At 56.6% G+C, this 15,253-nt stretch overlaps 1 long non-coding RNA gene across 37 annotated transcripts in view; it reads left to right on the top strand.

Annotated features, from left to right (window-relative positions):
* Positions 1 to 15,253, top strand: part of LOC132249912 (uncharacterized) — a 47,677-nt gene that overhangs the window by 16,903 nt on the left and 15,521 nt on the right. For 16 of the 37 annotated variants that reach the window (XR_009461401.1, XR_009461399.1, XR_009461398.1 and 13 more), the window contains 7 exons: positions 2,489 to 3,327; positions 3,482 to 3,571; positions 3,951 to 4,113; positions 4,200 to 4,293; positions 4,541 to 5,480; positions 5,585 to 5,687; positions 5,848 to 5,979. This is a non-coding gene — a long non-coding RNA (uncharacterized LOC132249912). The other 21 variants (XR_009461411.1, XR_009461409.1, XR_009461405.1 and 18 more) reach the window with 21 other exon arrangements.

Genomic DNA, 15,253 nt, shown 5'->3' with positions numbered 1-15,253 from the left:
AGTCCGGCAGCCGCGGGACCGCGTACCTGCCCGAGGCTGGGGTGCGCCCAGAGTGGCAGCGGCCCCTGCCTGGCGGTGAGGACGGCGCTGGCGGACGGGGAGGGCAGAGTTTGCAGTCCCGGTCCCTCCTCCCGTCCCAGGGGCAGAGCCAGACCCAGCGCGCACTGCCCTGCGGCCGGGCCGGAGTGCGCAAGGCGGGCGGCAGGAGCGGGGGGAGGTTGGGGCCCGAGCGCTCTTCCTGGGGGCCTGGGCGGGATCCGCCGGGCCGCCCTCGGGTCCCGGCGCGGCAGCGGGAAGCCGAGGTGCGGCTGGTGCCGCCGGGGCGGTGGCGGCCACGGGCCCAGGTTCGTGCGGCGGGGCCCGGCGGCCCGTGCGGAGCTGCCTCCTTGCGCGCCCGGGGCGCTCATCCCGTGAAAAGCCGAGCGCTGGCGGGCGCGGCACGTGACCGGAAGGGGCGGGGCTCGGCGGGCCGGCCTCGGGGCGCTGCAGGCGGGAGCTGTGGGCTGCGCTGCACCGGGGCCGGGGAAGGCGCCGCGCCCTCTGTGCGGGCTGGGCGTGCCCGGTCCCCCGTGCCGGGGCGGCGCTGCCCCGTGTCCCCGCGCTCCTGCGTTTTGTCCGTCCTCGTTTTCGTGTTGTTAACCCGCCGCTTTCTCTGCGCTGCTCCCAGCCGGCGGGCGCGCTGCTCCACGGGGTGCTGTCCCTCGGGCGCCTGGGGCCCTGCTTTGCTGGGGCCGGGGGTGTTTTGGGAGCCGTTGGCTGAGACCTGCCCTCGGTCCGAGTCCTGGCCTGGGAGTGCTGTTAATTGCCCGCGTTAATTGCCTCGAGTCGGGGCGGGTCTTTCCGCCGCGGTGCCTGGTCTCCGAGGAGAAGGGGGCCGCGGGGCCTGGGTGCGAGGAGTGTCCCCTGTGCCGGCTGGGCCTTCCCGTGGGCTCCGGCCCCTGCGTGCCCTGGGCCTTGGCCCGAGGTGCCCCAGCCGCACCTGGCCTGCCCTGCCCTGCCGGGGGGCGGGGGCGGAAGGCTTGACCCTGCGGGTGCCGGGAGCCAGCTGCGGCCGGCTGGTCTCGGGGCCCGGCAGAAATGCGTCTCGCGTGGGGCTGGGGGTGAGCGGTCCCGTTGTGGGGCGGGGTCCTGAGCTCTGCTGTTTTTAATGCTAGTTTACTAGCTGCAGCCCCCAAAAGGCTAGGAATTACATTTTTATTCCAAAAGTATTTATTGAAGTCCAGGATTTTTAGGTACCCTTTGAGTGCGTACTTTAACACAGTGTCAGCAATTATTTCCGGTGCAGGGCCACTCACCAAGTGGTGGCACGGGTTGCAGCCCTGCCCCTGGCGCGGTGCCCTGCCCCTTGGGCAGCAAGTCCTATCCCGTAACCCTGGCCTTTGCCACTAGAAGCCCCTCTCCTTTCCCCCTGGAAACACTCCTTTCAGGAAGGGGTTTTGTCATCTCAGAAGCAGAAAAATACCAAGTTAGGTTCTAAAAAGAGAACATCTACAACAATGACTAATTTTATTAAAAAAAAAAAAGCGGTAATTTGATTTCAAGAGTCACTCTTGTGCTCCCCGGGCACTGGAAACCCATCCACCCTGAGCTTCTCTGAGCACAGCCAGGCTTCCAGAAACCGGTGCACCATTGGATCCAGCAGGTGCAGCCTGTGAGCTGGGGCTGCAGCCGTGCAGCTAGCACCCTGCCTGGGCAGCCTTGAGGGAAGCACCCGCCCCCTGCGACTCGGGGGCTGTGCAATGCCCAGCAGCTCGTGTTGGCAGGCTCTGCTGAGGGCTGTGGGGGGGGAAGCAGTGAGGGGCTTGATCTCTCTTCTTCCCCCTCCCCCAGCCTGCGTGCATCTGTGGGCAGGCTCCAGAGCACTGTGGTTGTTTCATTAAGCATGGTGACGAGCTGCTGAGATTAGACCATCGGAGCGCTCTGGAGAGACGGAATAAGCCTCTGGAAGGGGGAAAACTTATAGAGCGGATGACTGGTTCCTATGGAGGGGGTGAGGGGTGGAATAGAGCTGCTTCTGTAACTCTTTGGGTGGGAGTTGTTCTGCCCTCGGTGCTGTGAGGACTGGAAGTGGAGTTGCTTGTAAGGTTTTTTTGGTTGTGGTGGGGTCGGTTGGCCTTTCTGCCAAAGTTTCTAGGGTCTGAGAAGCAAGTGTAATGAAGAGACCTAGAGCTGATGACTCATGGAGGGAGCAAGAGGCTGGGTGTGTGCTTCTGGATTCCCTGTGGTGAGGCCTCTGCCCCTGTGCCCTTAGCTGCCTTGGAGCGGGACATGGTCACAGCCCGGGGGAGGTGCAAGCTTCCTTGGATCTGTGTGGGGTTGTCTTTGATTTGTCAGTTTGTTGCAAGGCACAGGGATGGCTTCTGGGAGCTTGGAGACACTGGGTGGTGGGGCCTGGATGTGTGTGTATGCTGTTTGGGAGGGATTTCCCCTGCCTTTCAGTCTGCTCTTGATTGACCCTGTGGGCTCCGTGGCTTGTTTTGTCTTTCAGGATCCTGGCTGTTGTGGAGAGACTTTGGGTTGGAGATGGATGCAAAGAAGTGGAGGCGTGCCATGGTGATGGAGGATAGAGCAGGAGGAGTAGTGTGATGGAAGGTGGACTTACCTCAAGCGGGGGTGGTGTTTTGAGTGGGGGTGTCTGGGTGGGTTGGGAAGTCCCTGCTCTGGGTTGGTGTCCTGAGCTGCACGCTCCCAGGGCAGGGCTACTCAAGCGGAGGGCCATGGCACCCAGGAGTGCCTCTGAGATGAGTGGTGTATGGCTGGGCTGGCTTGGCCCAGAGTTGCTCTGAGTCTGTGCAAAGATCTCCAGGTTGCGGTGGGACAGAGGATTGGGTCTCTGCCTGGCTGTACCTGTTGCCACATGCCTCCTTTCAGTGCTGGGAATTGCATTTATGTCTCATCTCTCTGGGTGTGTCACTGGTGTCTGTCTTTGTACTTCTGTTCTTAAAAATCACTGCAGCACTTGTTACTTTGTTCTTCCCAGGACTGAAAGGAGGGTTGTGTTTGCATGTAAATTGATCCCCTCACTTGGGAGGGGTGTAGCTGCAGCCCCCTGCGGTTTGTTAGTGGGGCCAGTCCAAGCTGCTGTTGTACCCCTGGTTGGGAGGGAGGGGATGCTGTCCCGTTGGTGGTGTGAGACCTGCGCATAGCGCTGCAAGTGTTAATTTCTGTTGTTCATTTTTGGCGGTGTGGACATGTTTGGCAAGATGACCAAAGTCTGGTCCTGAGTGGAGAAGAGCTGAGGAAGAGGTGAAGAGCCCTGGAGCTGGTATGGCGTGGAAGGAGTTGGAGACGGCCCGAAGCCATGCTCACGTGATCACCTGGAGCGAGGTATTTGCTTCTTGTGGGTTGCAGCTCTGGATGGAGAGATCCTGCAGTTGGTAAGGGGTTGCTTGGAGCAGTGTGGGGCTAACTGCTAGACTCAGACATTCGTGCTTTGCCCTTTGATGTTTTTCATGCTGAGGCTTTTCTTTTGCGTCCTCAGCAGGTGCCTGCATCGTATCTGGGAAAGGGATAGCAAGCATGAGGACTGATGGCGCACAAGGACTGAAGGCGCAGCGTGATGCCAGGTGTGGTGAGTGCTGGCTCTCGGGGCTGAGGCTTTCCCCTGCTGTCTGCCTACCCTGTGCGTGCCCATAGCAGTGTGTTGAGGTGCTCCCTTGGCTGGATGTGTGGGGTGGCAATTCTCCCGGTGGTTCCCTTTGACTGTGTTTTGTTCTTCCACTTGGGGTGAATACCTGTGCTTGCTGTGCTTGCTGTGGGAAAGCCCTAGGAGGACTCTGCCTGCACCCTTGCAGCTATGGGGGGGGGGGGGGGGGTTAAAAAAAAAAAAAGGAAAAGAAAGGGTGCCCGCGGGGTCTTGGCAGGGTGGGGCCACTGTCCCCAGCCCGGTGAGGCCTCTGAGTTGCTGATAGTGGCAATTTCCTTTTCTTTGTCTCTGTATGTGTGTGGAGGAGCCATCTTCTGAAGGCTTGAGGGCTGTGGAGCAGACTCTGTGAAGATGAAGTGAAGAGTCCCAGAGATGGTGCAGGAGGAAACGGGCAGCCCTGTTGTGACTTCCTGATTTGCGTGGTGTGAGGCCTCTTCCCCTGTGGCATCACCTGGCTGGAGTCTGGGGTGGGTCTGAGCTGTCTTGCAACAGTGTGATGCGTTTGTCTTCCTGCCTGACCACTTCTTCCACACTTGTTCTTTCATGTTTCTAGGAGGTTTTGTGTGTAGCTTTGCAGGCGGTGCGTCTCCGCTCCCACTTCTTGCTGTGAGGATGCCTGGATAAGCAGCAGCATGATTGTGGCTGGGGTGAGTAGTGCCTGTTGGAGGTGAGGGCTCTCCTGCGGTGGCTGTCCCCTGTGTAGGTTAGCTGAGTCCCTTGATTGCTTGTAAATATGCACCTCAGGCTGGCCACAGGCATGCCTTTGTGAGCAGAGTTAGTGGATAGGGGGGCTGGATGTATGCTGGGGGTTTGGAGAGGGGAACGTCCCTTATCTCCGAGTCGGTGCCCTTGCATTCCCTCGGTGGGCTGATGAGGTTTTTGTTTTTTTTCCAGTGGCCTCAATGTCGTGGGGGAGAGGAACAGAAGCGAGGCTTCTGCGGTGGTGGTAGAAGATGGAGGAACTGGATCCCGAAAGGTGGGCTGGGTTAAAGTGGGAGGCTGGGTTGCGTTTTCCCTGGTCGTGTTTGGGTGGGGAAGGAAACGCCTTGTGCGTAATGGGGTCTGGAGCTGCGTGCTGTCTGGGAAGTGATGCTGAAGCAGGGACTTGTGGCCCTTAGGGATGCTGCAGAGCAGGGGGTGTAAGCCTGAATTGGGTTTAGTTTGGTGGTGAGACCTGACTCCTTGTAAAGGCTGGAAATTGTCCTTGAGTATATTAGGGGTTTCAGTGTTTGCCCCTGGCTTCTGGGTGCAGGTGACAGCATTGGATGTGCTGGGACAGAGGAGCGGGTGCGTGCGTGTCCGCCTCTGCCTGGCTGTTGCTGCTGCCACTGGTCTTCCTTCAGTTCTGGGAATTGCACTCTGTCCTATGTCTCTGGGTGTGTCACTGGTGTTTCTTTCTACTTTGATATCTAAAATCACAGCAGCACTTCTTCTTTCTTTCTTTGCTCTTCCCAGAGCTGGAAGGATAGGTGTGTTTGCAACTGAATTGATCCCCTCATTTGGGTGGGCTTTGACTGCACCCTGTGTGCCTCGCGTGCGAGTGGGGGTGTTATGCTTTCGGTGTCCTAGGCTGCTGGGGGTGGGGGGCGTTGTCTCTGCTGTCAGTACTATGAGATGTGAATACTGTTGCGTGTAGTAATTGCTTGTTGTTTTGGGTGTGATGTTAATATGTCGAGCGTGAGTGGAGAAGAGCTGAGGCGAAGAGACCTAGAGCCAGCGCTAGGTAGAAGCGGGTGGAGGAAGCAGGTGGTCGTGCAGCCATGCTCGCTTCTGGGTCACCTGGAGGGAGGCCTCTGCCTGTTCGGTGGACCTGTGTGCATGAGCAGAGCCTGTAGTGAGTAAGATGTTACTTGGAGCGGTGTGGCGTGGTCTTCCCACGGGGCGGTTGCTTGTGCTTGGCCATTTTGTTTTGCAGTGACGTTTCTTGTGTGCCCTCAGGAGGTCCCTGCCTCCCCTGTGTGGAGAGGATGGCAAGGAGGGAGGAGAGTGCGCCGGAGGAAGAGGAGCGCGATGCCAGGTCCCATGAGTGCTGTCTCTTGGGGTGAGGCCCTTCTCACAGATGGATGGGTGCACCCTGGGCAGGCACGTCTTGGAGAGCTGTGAGCTGGGGCCTGGGTGTGTGTGGTGTGGATTGTACCTGTGGGTTTCTTCTTCTGTTCATTTGTCCCCTTTGGGGTGACTGCGTGTTCTGTCCCTTGCAGGGTCCTGACCTGTGCAGAGGGAAATGACTGCCGGTTGAAGGAGTGAAGCTGAGCAGCGCCCACGGAGGGTGAAGCAGGAGGAACTCGATGCCGCACGGCGTGTCGGTGCCGGATGGGCAGTTCTGGCAATTGGTACGAAACGGCGTGGGGCGGTCTAGGGTTTTTGGAGTCTGGCAGTTAGTTTTTGTTTTGCTCTTTGTTGCTAGTTGTGCTGAGGTTTTTCCTTGGCTGCCTCAGCAGGTGCCTGTCTCCCGTATGGGGAGAGGATGGCAAGCAAGGATGCTTGAGGGCTGGAGGAGAAGAGTGATGCCAGGTGTGGCAAGTGCTGGCGGTCAGGGGTGAGGCCTTTCCCCTTGTGCCTGTATACCCTGTGTGTGCCCTTAGTGGTGGGGAGAGGTGGTCCCTTGGCTGGACGTGTAGGGTGGGAATGCCTCCGCAAAGATCAGGACCCTGGACTGGAGTTCAGCCCAAGGAGCAGAAGTAAACACAGGAGAAGGAAGCCACTGAGGAGAAGGGAGAGGGCGAGGGACTGGAGCAGAGCAGTGGTAAGGGAGCAAGACGAGCAGGATGCTAGAAGGTGCTGTGGAACGGTGGGGGTGTCTGTGTGTGGTGGGAAGGCCCTGGTGTGGGACGTTGTCATGAGTTCAATTAGTGCAAGCAGTTACGGTCAGCCGGGGTGTCGCGGAACCTGAGGTTTCCCTTGTTCCTTGCGGTGGCTTGCTGTGGCCAGGGGTCCCTCATCTGGCTCTGCGTGAGGCTTGAGCATCCCCGCCTGCCCCTGCCACTAGCTTTTTTGGCTCCCTGGGCTGGGTTTGGTCCAACATCTGGGTGCCGGTGTCTGGCTTTCCCAGGTTTTGTTGGGGCAGGAGTTGGGCGTGCGTCTCTGTCTAGCTGTTTGTCTTCCCACAGGCTCTCCTACCAGTGCCAGGAATGGCTTGTCCTGTGTCCGTGTGCTTTCTTGTTTGTCTTGTTGATTTGAGAGTCGCTGCAGCATTTCTCTCCTCTTGCCAGAACTGGCAGGAGACCTGCGTTTGCACATTAAAATTGCTTCCTTTGCTTGCTGAGGGAAACTCCTGAGCGGGCTCTGGCTGGATATTCACAGCTATGGGGGGCGGTGGTAAAATAAATTTGCTTGGGAGTGTTGGCAGGGAGGGTGCACTGTCCCCAGCGCTGTGAGGCCTCTGAGTTGTTGATAGTGGCCATTGCCTCTTTGTGAATGTGCGTGTGGAGGAGCCATCTTGCCAGGGCTTCAGGCTTGTGAAGCGGACACTTGGCAGAATAGGTGAAGAGACCCACAGGTGGCAGCGGAGGAAATGGGCAGCCCTTTCACGCCTTCCCATTTTGTCTCGTGTGAGGCCTCTGCCTCTGTGGCGTCACCCGTCTGGAGCCCGCGGCGGGTTGGAGCTTCCTCGGACCACCGCGACGTATTTGTCTTCTTGTCGGACCGCTTCTTCGCACTCGCTCTTTCGTGTTTCCAGGTGGTTTTGTGCGTGTACCTTTTGCAGGTGGCGTACCCCCTCCCCTTTCCAGCTGTGAGGTTGAGTGGAGAATGAGCCGCACGGTTGTGGCTGTGGCGAGTAGTGCCTGTAGGAGATGAGGGGTCTCCTGTGGTGGTTGCGCCGTATGTGTGGCGGTTGCTGTGATTGGTGACTCCTTGATTGCTGTGAATATGTGGCTCCGGGTGACCACAGGCAAGCCTTTGAGAGCTCAGTTGGTGGGTAGTGGGGCTGAATGTGTGTGGTGGGGGTTTGGAGAGGAGCTTTCTTCCTCCGAGTTTGTGCCCTTGTGTCCCCTCTTAGAGCTGATGAGGTTTTTGTTGTTTTTTCAGCTGCGTTGATCTCAGGGGAGGAGGATACAAGGGCATGTTGTGGCGTGATGATGGAAGGTGGAGGAGCAGGATGGTGAAAGGTGGGCTGGGTTAGAGTTGCAGGGGTGGGATTTGCCCTGGTGATTTTCAGGTGGGGGAGGTAATACCTAGTGTGGGATAGTGTCTAGAGCTCCATGCTTCCTGGGCAGTGATGGTGACGGAGGGGATTGTGGGCACCAAGTGTGCTCTAGAGCTGGGTGGTATAACCCTGGATTAGATTTTACCCTGGTTGTGAGTTGTTGTGTTTGTGTGAAGTCTCAGAATTGCCCTTGGCTATATAGGGTTTATCCCTGGCATCTGGGTGCAGATCTTGCCCTTGGATGTGCGGGGGTAGAGGAGCGCATGTGTGCGTCTCTGCCTCTGCCTGCCTGTTGCCGCTGCCACTGGCCTCCCTTCCGTTCTGGGAACTGCGCTTTGTTCTGTCTCTCTGGGTTTGTCACTGGTGTTCCTTCCTTGTTTGTTTGTGGCTTTTCTTCGTTTTGGTTTTTTGTTTTAACCACTCTAGCACTTCCTTTGTTCTTCCTTTGCTCTTCCTAGACCTGGAAAGAAGGCCATGTTGGCACCTAAATTGGTTCCCCCTTTGGGGAGTGGCTTGACTGCACCCTGCCTACTTTGTTTTGGGAGTGGTTTGGAGGGGAAGGTGTCTCCCCTCAGTACTATGAGATACGAATACTGTCCCATGTAGTAATTGCTTGTTGTTTTGGGGTAATGCCAATGTTTGGACTGCGAGCAAAAGAGAGCTTGAGATAGAGGAGAAGCGACGTAGAGCCGCGACCATTTAGGAAGTGGAGGAAGCGGGCGGCTGCGCACACGTGGTGACTTGCGGGTGGACTTGGGGGCAGAGCCTGTAGCGAGTAAAATGCTACTTTGAGCGGCGTGGGATTGTGTTCCAGTAGGGCAGTTGCTTGTGCTTTGCACTTGCGTGTGGCTTCAGGAGGTGCCTGTGTACCCCTGTGTGGAGAGGAAGGCAAGCAGGGATGAGACTGGGCTGGAGAAGGAGCAGCGTTATGCCAGGTTGGGCGAGTGCTGCGTCTGGGGGTGAGCCTTTTGTCCTGGCTGGATGGGTGCACCCTGGCCAGGCATGCCTTGGGGAGGTTTGAGCTCAGGGCTGGGTGCGTGGGGTGGGAATTGTACCTGTTGGTCCCTCTGTCTGTTCACTTGTGCCCCTAGGGGTGACTGCCTGTTCTGTCCCTTTGTAGGATCTTGTCTAGTGTGGAGGGAAGTGAATGCTGGTTCAGGGAGTGGAGCTGAGCAGTTGGGGAGGAACAGGGTGTTGTGAGGTGTGTTGGCATTAGATGGGTAGATCCAGTAGTAGGTAAGGAGCTTGCTTGGAGTAGTCTGGGGTTGTGAAGTCTGGCAGGTATTTCTGCTTTGCCCTTTATGGGTCTTTGTGGTGAGGTTTTTCCTTTGTGCCCACAGCAGGCGCGTGCCTCTGGGATGGGGAGAGTTAGGGTTAGGATGCACGATGGCTGGTGTGGCAGTGTGATGCCGGCTGTGGTGGCTGCTGGCTCTCAGGGCTGAGGCCTTCCCCCTGCTGTCTGCCTACCCTGTGCAGTGTGTTGAGGTGTTCCCTTGGCTGCATGTGTGGGGTGTGAATTCCCCCGGTGGTTCCCTTCACCCGTGTTTTGTTCTTCCACTTGGGGTGAATACCTGTTCTCTCTATTCTCTAGGTTCCTGGTGTACATGGAGGGAATGGTGAGGGGAAAGGGTAAGGGCCCCTGAGGATCAGGATGCTAAAAGATGTTTTGCGTTTGGGATAGCGGGGCTGTCTGGGTGTGGTGGGAAGGTTCAGGCAGAGTGTTGTCGGGTTTGAGGTTTGCCTCATCTCTAGTAGTGGCTTGCTCTGGCCAGGAGTCCCTCATCTGGCTGTACATGAGGCTTGAGTATCCCTGCCTGCCTCTGGCACTAAGTGTTGTGGGTCCCTGAGCTGGGTTTGGTCCAACATTTGGGTGCTGGTGTCTGACCCTCTCTAGATTTTGCGGGGGCAGAAGTTTGGTGTGTGTCTCTGCCTAGCTGGTTGTCTTGCTACAGGCTGTCCCAGCAGTGCCAGGCATGGCTTGTCCTGTGTCCGTGTGCCTTTCTGTTTGTCGTGTTGTCTTCCAAGTCAGTGCAGTCTTTCTCTGCTCTTCCCAGAACTGGCAGGAGACCTGTGTTTGGACGTCTCAAGTGCTTCCCTTGCTTGCTATGGGAAAGCCCTGAGAGGGCTCTGCCTGCACCCTCGCAGCTACGGGATCAGGTGGTTTAAAAAAACAAAAAAATAACAAAAGTTGCCCATGGAGTCCTGGCAGGAGGGGCTGCTACCTCCAGTGCCATGGGGCCTCTGAGTTGTTAACAGTGGCAAGTGTGTCTCTTTTGTCTGTCTGTGGAGGAGTCCTCTTGCCAAGGCTTCAGGACTGTGAAGCAGAGACTGGAAGAAGAGGTGAAGAGCCCCAGAGATGGCGGAGGAGAAAACGCACAGCTGTCTCCTGACGTCCCAATTTGTGTGGCGTCAGGCCCCTGGCCCTGCGGTATCACGCGGTTGGAACCTGCGGTGCGTCTGAGCTTCCTCGGAGCGGTGCGATGTCTTCGTTTCCCTGTCTGACCGTTTCTTTCACAGTTGTTCTATCATGTTTGCAGGATGTACTGTGTGTATGGTGGTTGCTGTGGTGCATTGCTTTTTGATGCGCTGTGACTATCTGGCTCTGGGCGGCCACAGGCAAGCCTTTAAGAGCTCAGCTAGCGAGTAGTGGGTCTGGATGTGTCTGCCGGGTGTTTGCAGAGGAGCTTTCCCTGTCTCTAGCTTTGTGCCGTTTCTTCTGCTCTCTGGGCTGGCTAGGTTTCTGTTCTTTTTCCAGCATAGTCTATCTTGATGGGGTGAAGGATACAGGGAGTACTGTGCCACAGTGTTGGAAGATGAAGGAACAGAATACTTAAAAGTGGGCTTGGTTAGGGAGGGGTGGTGGGGTGGTGGTGAGTGGTTTCTTCCCTGTGGTTTTTTGGGTGAGGGAGCAAACGCCTAGTGTCTGATAGTGTCTGGCGCTTGTTGTTTCCAGCAGGGTTCTGGCCTCCTGGGGTGCCCCAGAGCTGGGTGGTTTAAGCCTGGGTTGGGTTTAGCCTGTGTGTGTGTCCTGGCTCTCTTTGTACAGGCTGACAATAACCTTTGAGTATATAGGTGGTTTCAGTGTTTGCCCCTGGGATCTGGATGCAGATCTTGTCCCTGGGTGTGGTGGGGCAGAGGAGCGGGTGCCTGTCTCTCTGCCTCTGCCTGCCTGTTGCTGCTGCTGCTGCTGGCCTCCCTTCCGTTCTGGGAAGGGCACTTTGTTCTGTCTGTCTGGGTTTGTCACTGGTGTTTCTGTCTACTTGGATTTTGAACATCAGTGCAGCACTTGTTGTTCTTGCTTTCCTATTCCCAGAGCTGGAAGGAGGGCTGTGTTGGCAATTAAATTGGTCCCCTCCTTTGGGAGGGGTCTGAATGCACCCTATGTTGCTTGTTTGGGGCAGTTGCTTGTGCTTTGTCCTTTTGTTTGGTAGTGAACTTTCCCCATGTGCTGTCAGGAGGTTCCTGCATCCTGTGAGAGGAGACGAAGCAAAGCAGGGACAAGTGAGGGCTGCAGAAGGAGCGGCATAATGCCAGGCACGGTGAGGGCTGTCCCGAGGCTAAAGCCTTTTCTGCGGCTGAATGGGAGGCGTTGTAGCCGGGCGCCCCTCGGAGACCTTTGAGCCGGGGAGCGGGTGTGCGGTGTGGGAGTTGTACTGTGGGTTCCTTCTCCTCGGTTGTGGTCCTGGAGTGACTACCTGTTCTCTTCCTTCTAGGGTCCTGGCCCGTGTGCAGGGAAATGTATGCTGGTTCAGGGGGTGGAGTGGACTAGTGCCCATGGAGGATGAAGCAGTAGGAGTTGGCTGTTGCATGGTGTGTTGGCATTGAATGGGCACATCCTGCAGTTGGTAAATGATTGCTTGAAGCAGTGTGGGGTTGCCCAGGTCTGGCAGGTTTTTGTGCTTTGCCCTTTGTTGTTTTCTGTGCTCGTTGCGCCGAGGTTTTCCTTTGCGTCCTCGGCAGGCGCTTGCCTCCCGTGGGGAAGGGATGGCAAGCGAGGCTGCGCAAGGGGTGACGGAGCACTGCGATGCCACGTGTGGCGCGTGTCGGTTCTCTGGGTTGAGGCCTTCGCCCTGGTGTCTGCGTGCCCTCTGTGTGCCCTTTGCAGTGTGATGAGGTGCTCTGTTGGCTTGCTGTGTGTTGTGGGACTTGCTCAGCGGTTTGCTCATCCTGTGTTTAGTTCTGCTTGTTGGGCTGATCACTTGTTGTCTGTTCTCTGTACGGTCCTGGTATGTGTGGAGGAAAAGGAAGAGGGCTAAGGAGCGGAGCAGAACAGTGGTAATGGAGGAAGAGAAGCAGGATGCTGGGAGGTGGGGTGGGTTGGGGCGGGCGGTGTCTGGGTGTGGTTGGAAGGCCCTGGTCTGGCATGGTGTCTGTGTTAGGTGATCCCAGTCAGAGATGCTGGAGCAGGGTGTTGCGGCATTTGAGCTTCCTCTCATCTCTTGCGGTGGCCTGCTGTGTCCAGGGGCCCCTCGTGCGGCTCTTCACGAGGCTTGAGAATGCGTGCCTGTTCCTGCCAGCCGGTTTTTTGGCTCCTTGAGCTGTGTTTGCTACAACACTTGGGTGCCGGTGTCTGGCCCTCTCCAGGTTTTGGCGGGGCAGAAGTTTGGTGCGTCTTTGCCTACCTGGCTGTCTTGGCACAGGCTCTCTCACCGGTGCTGGGACTGGCTTGTCCTCTGTCCATGTGCCTTTGTTTGTCTTGTTGTCTTGAAAGTTGTTGCAGCCTTTTTCTGTTGTTCCCAGATCTGGCAGGAGACCTGTGTTTGCACACCTAAATTGCTTCCCTTGCTATCGAAGGGAAAGTCCTGAGGGGTCTGGCTGTCCTGTGACAGCTGTTGGCCGGGGGTTGGGGCGTAGGGGATAAGTCGCGTGCGGCGTCTCGGCAGGGAGCGGCCGTTGTCCCCGGTGCCGCGAAGCCTCGGAGTTGTCGATAGTGCCAATTGCCTTTTCCTTACGTGTGTGGAGGAGCCATCTTGTGAAGGTTGCAGGCCTATGAAGCAGCCACTGGGAAGATTTCATAGACATTCGGGCTGGAAGGGACCTCGGAAGATCATCGAGTCCAGCCCCCCGCCCAAAGGGCAGGAAGTCAGCTGGGGTCATAGGATCCCAGCAAGATGAGCATCCAGTTTGCTCTTAAAGGTGTTCAGTGTAGGCACTTGAACCGCCTCCGGCGGCAGGCTATTCCAGACCTTGGGGGCTCGGACAGTAGAGAAATTCTTCCTTATGTCCAGCCCGAAACGGTCTTGTCGTAGTTTATGACCGTTCGACCTAGTCGTCATCCCTTGGGGCGCGCTCTGGTGAACAAAGGTTCCCCCAGATACTGGCGGTCACCCCTGATAAACTTATAGGTGGCCACCAGATCACCCCTGAGCCTGCGCTTTTCCAGGCTAAAGAGCCCCAGGGCTCTCAGCCTGTCGTCGTAGGGTCTGCTTCCCTGAGCTCTGATCATGCGCGTGGCTCTTCTCTGGACTCTCTCAAGCTTCTCCACATCCTTTTTGAATTGTGGAGCCCAAAACTGGACGCAGTGCTCCAGCTGCGGCCTCGCCAGGGCCAAGTATAAGGGGAGAATCATGTCCCAGGATTTGCTTGAGAAGCATCTGTGGATGCAAGCCAGCGTTTTGGTTGCTTTAATAGCCGCAGCATCGCACTGCAGGCTCATGTTCATCTTGTGGTCAATGATGACCCCCAAGTCTCTTTCTTCCATAGTGCTAGCCAACGTAGCACTGTTGAGCCTATAAGGATGCTGCAGGTTTTTCTTCTCAAGGTGGAGAACCTTGCATTTATCGGCGTTGAACACCATCAGATTATCGTCCGCCCACTTGCTGAGCCTGTCCAGGTCAGCCTGGATCGCCCGCCTGTCTTCTGGCGTGGATGCTTTGCCCCAAAGTTTGGTGTCGTCGGTGAACTTGGCCGGCCCGCTTCTGACTCCAGTGTCCGCGTCGTTAATGAAGATGTTGAACAGTATGGATCCAAGGACAGAGCCTTGGGGGACCCCGCTGGTCACAGGACACCACGATGAGTGACTTCCATCAATTACTACCCTCTGGGTCCGACCACGGAGCCAATTTTTCATCGAGTGGATCCTGGAGGACCCAAGGTGACAATTGGCCAGAGGCGATCGTGGGAAACCAGATCAAAGGCTTTTTTGAAGTCAAGATATGACATCAACCTCTTTTCCCTTGTCCAGGTGATAGGTCACCCGGTCGTAGAAGGAAATGAGATTGGTCAAGCGAGACCTACCCGTAACAAACCCGTGCTGGCTATCCCTTAAGACGTTGGCGTCGGCCAGTCCGTTAAGGATGGCCTCTTTAATTAACTTTTCTAAGATCTTCCCCGGGATAGAAGTCAGGCTGATGGGCCTATAGTTAGCCGGATCCGCTTTCCTCCCTTTCTTGAAGATAGGCACCACATTGGCCTTCTTCCAGTCTTTGGGCACGACACCAGAGCACCAAGAGTTGTCAAAGATCCACGCTAGAGGCTGGGCTATGATGCTCGCCAGCTCCTCGAGTACCCTGGGGTGAAGATTGTCAGGGCCGGCTGAGTCGAAGGTATCCAGCTTTTCAAGATGTTCCTTCATGAAGTCAGCATCAATGGAGGGCAGGGGATCACGCTCACCCGGTGAAGAGACCCACAGTGGGCAGCCCTGTTATGATTTCCCGATTTGGCACGGTGCGAGGCCTCTACCTCTACTGTGTCACCTGGCTGGAGAGTGTGGTGGGTCTGAGCTCCCTTGGAGCAGCGCGATGTATTTGTCTTCCTGCTTTGTCACTTTTTCCACGCTTGTTCTTTCAGGTTTCCAGGAGGTTTTGTGCGTGTACCTGTGCAGGTGGTGTGTCCCCACTCTGTCTTCTGGCTGTGAGGATGCCTGGATAAGGAGCAGCGTGGTTGTGGCTGTGGTGAGCAGTGCCTGTTGGAGATGAGGGCTCTCCTGTGGTGGCTGTGCCCTGTGTAAGCTAGGTGGGTTTTTGATTGCCTGTGAATATCCAGTTCAGGCTGGCCAGAAGCAAGCGTTTGAGAGCTCAGGTAGTGGGTTGTGGTGCTGGAGGTTTGGAGAGGAGCTTACCTTGGCTCTGACTAGGTTGCCTTGTGTCCCCTGTTTGGGGTGATGAGGGTTTTGTTTGATTTCTAGTGGCTTTGATCTTGTGGGGGAGAAGGATGTGAGGGCATGTTGTGCTGTAGTGATGGAAGATGGGGGAACAGGGTGCTGAAAATTGGTTTGGTTTAGAGTAGCGGGGTGGAGTGGCTGGTTTGCTCTGGTGATGTTTGGCTCGGGGGTGGGGGGGTGCCAGTCTCTGCCTGTGTGTTGCTGCTGCCCCTGGCCTCCCTTCAGTTCTGGGAGCTGTACTCTGTGTTGTCTCTCTGGGGGTGTCACTGGTGTTTCTTTCTGCTTCGATGTTGAAAATCACAGCAGCACTTTTTGTTCTTCCTTTGCTCTTCCCAGAGCTGGAAGGATGGGAGTGTTT

The sequence above is a fragment of the Alligator mississippiensis genome, chromosome 4 (assembly GCF_030867095.1).
Source record: "Alligator mississippiensis isolate rAllMis1 chromosome 4, rAllMis1, whole genome shotgun sequence".
In the NCBI taxonomy this organism is placed as follows: domain Eukaryota; kingdom Metazoa; phylum Chordata; order Crocodylia; family Alligatoridae; genus Alligator; species Alligator mississippiensis.
This window is presented reverse-complemented; position numbering and strand designations above follow the sequence as displayed.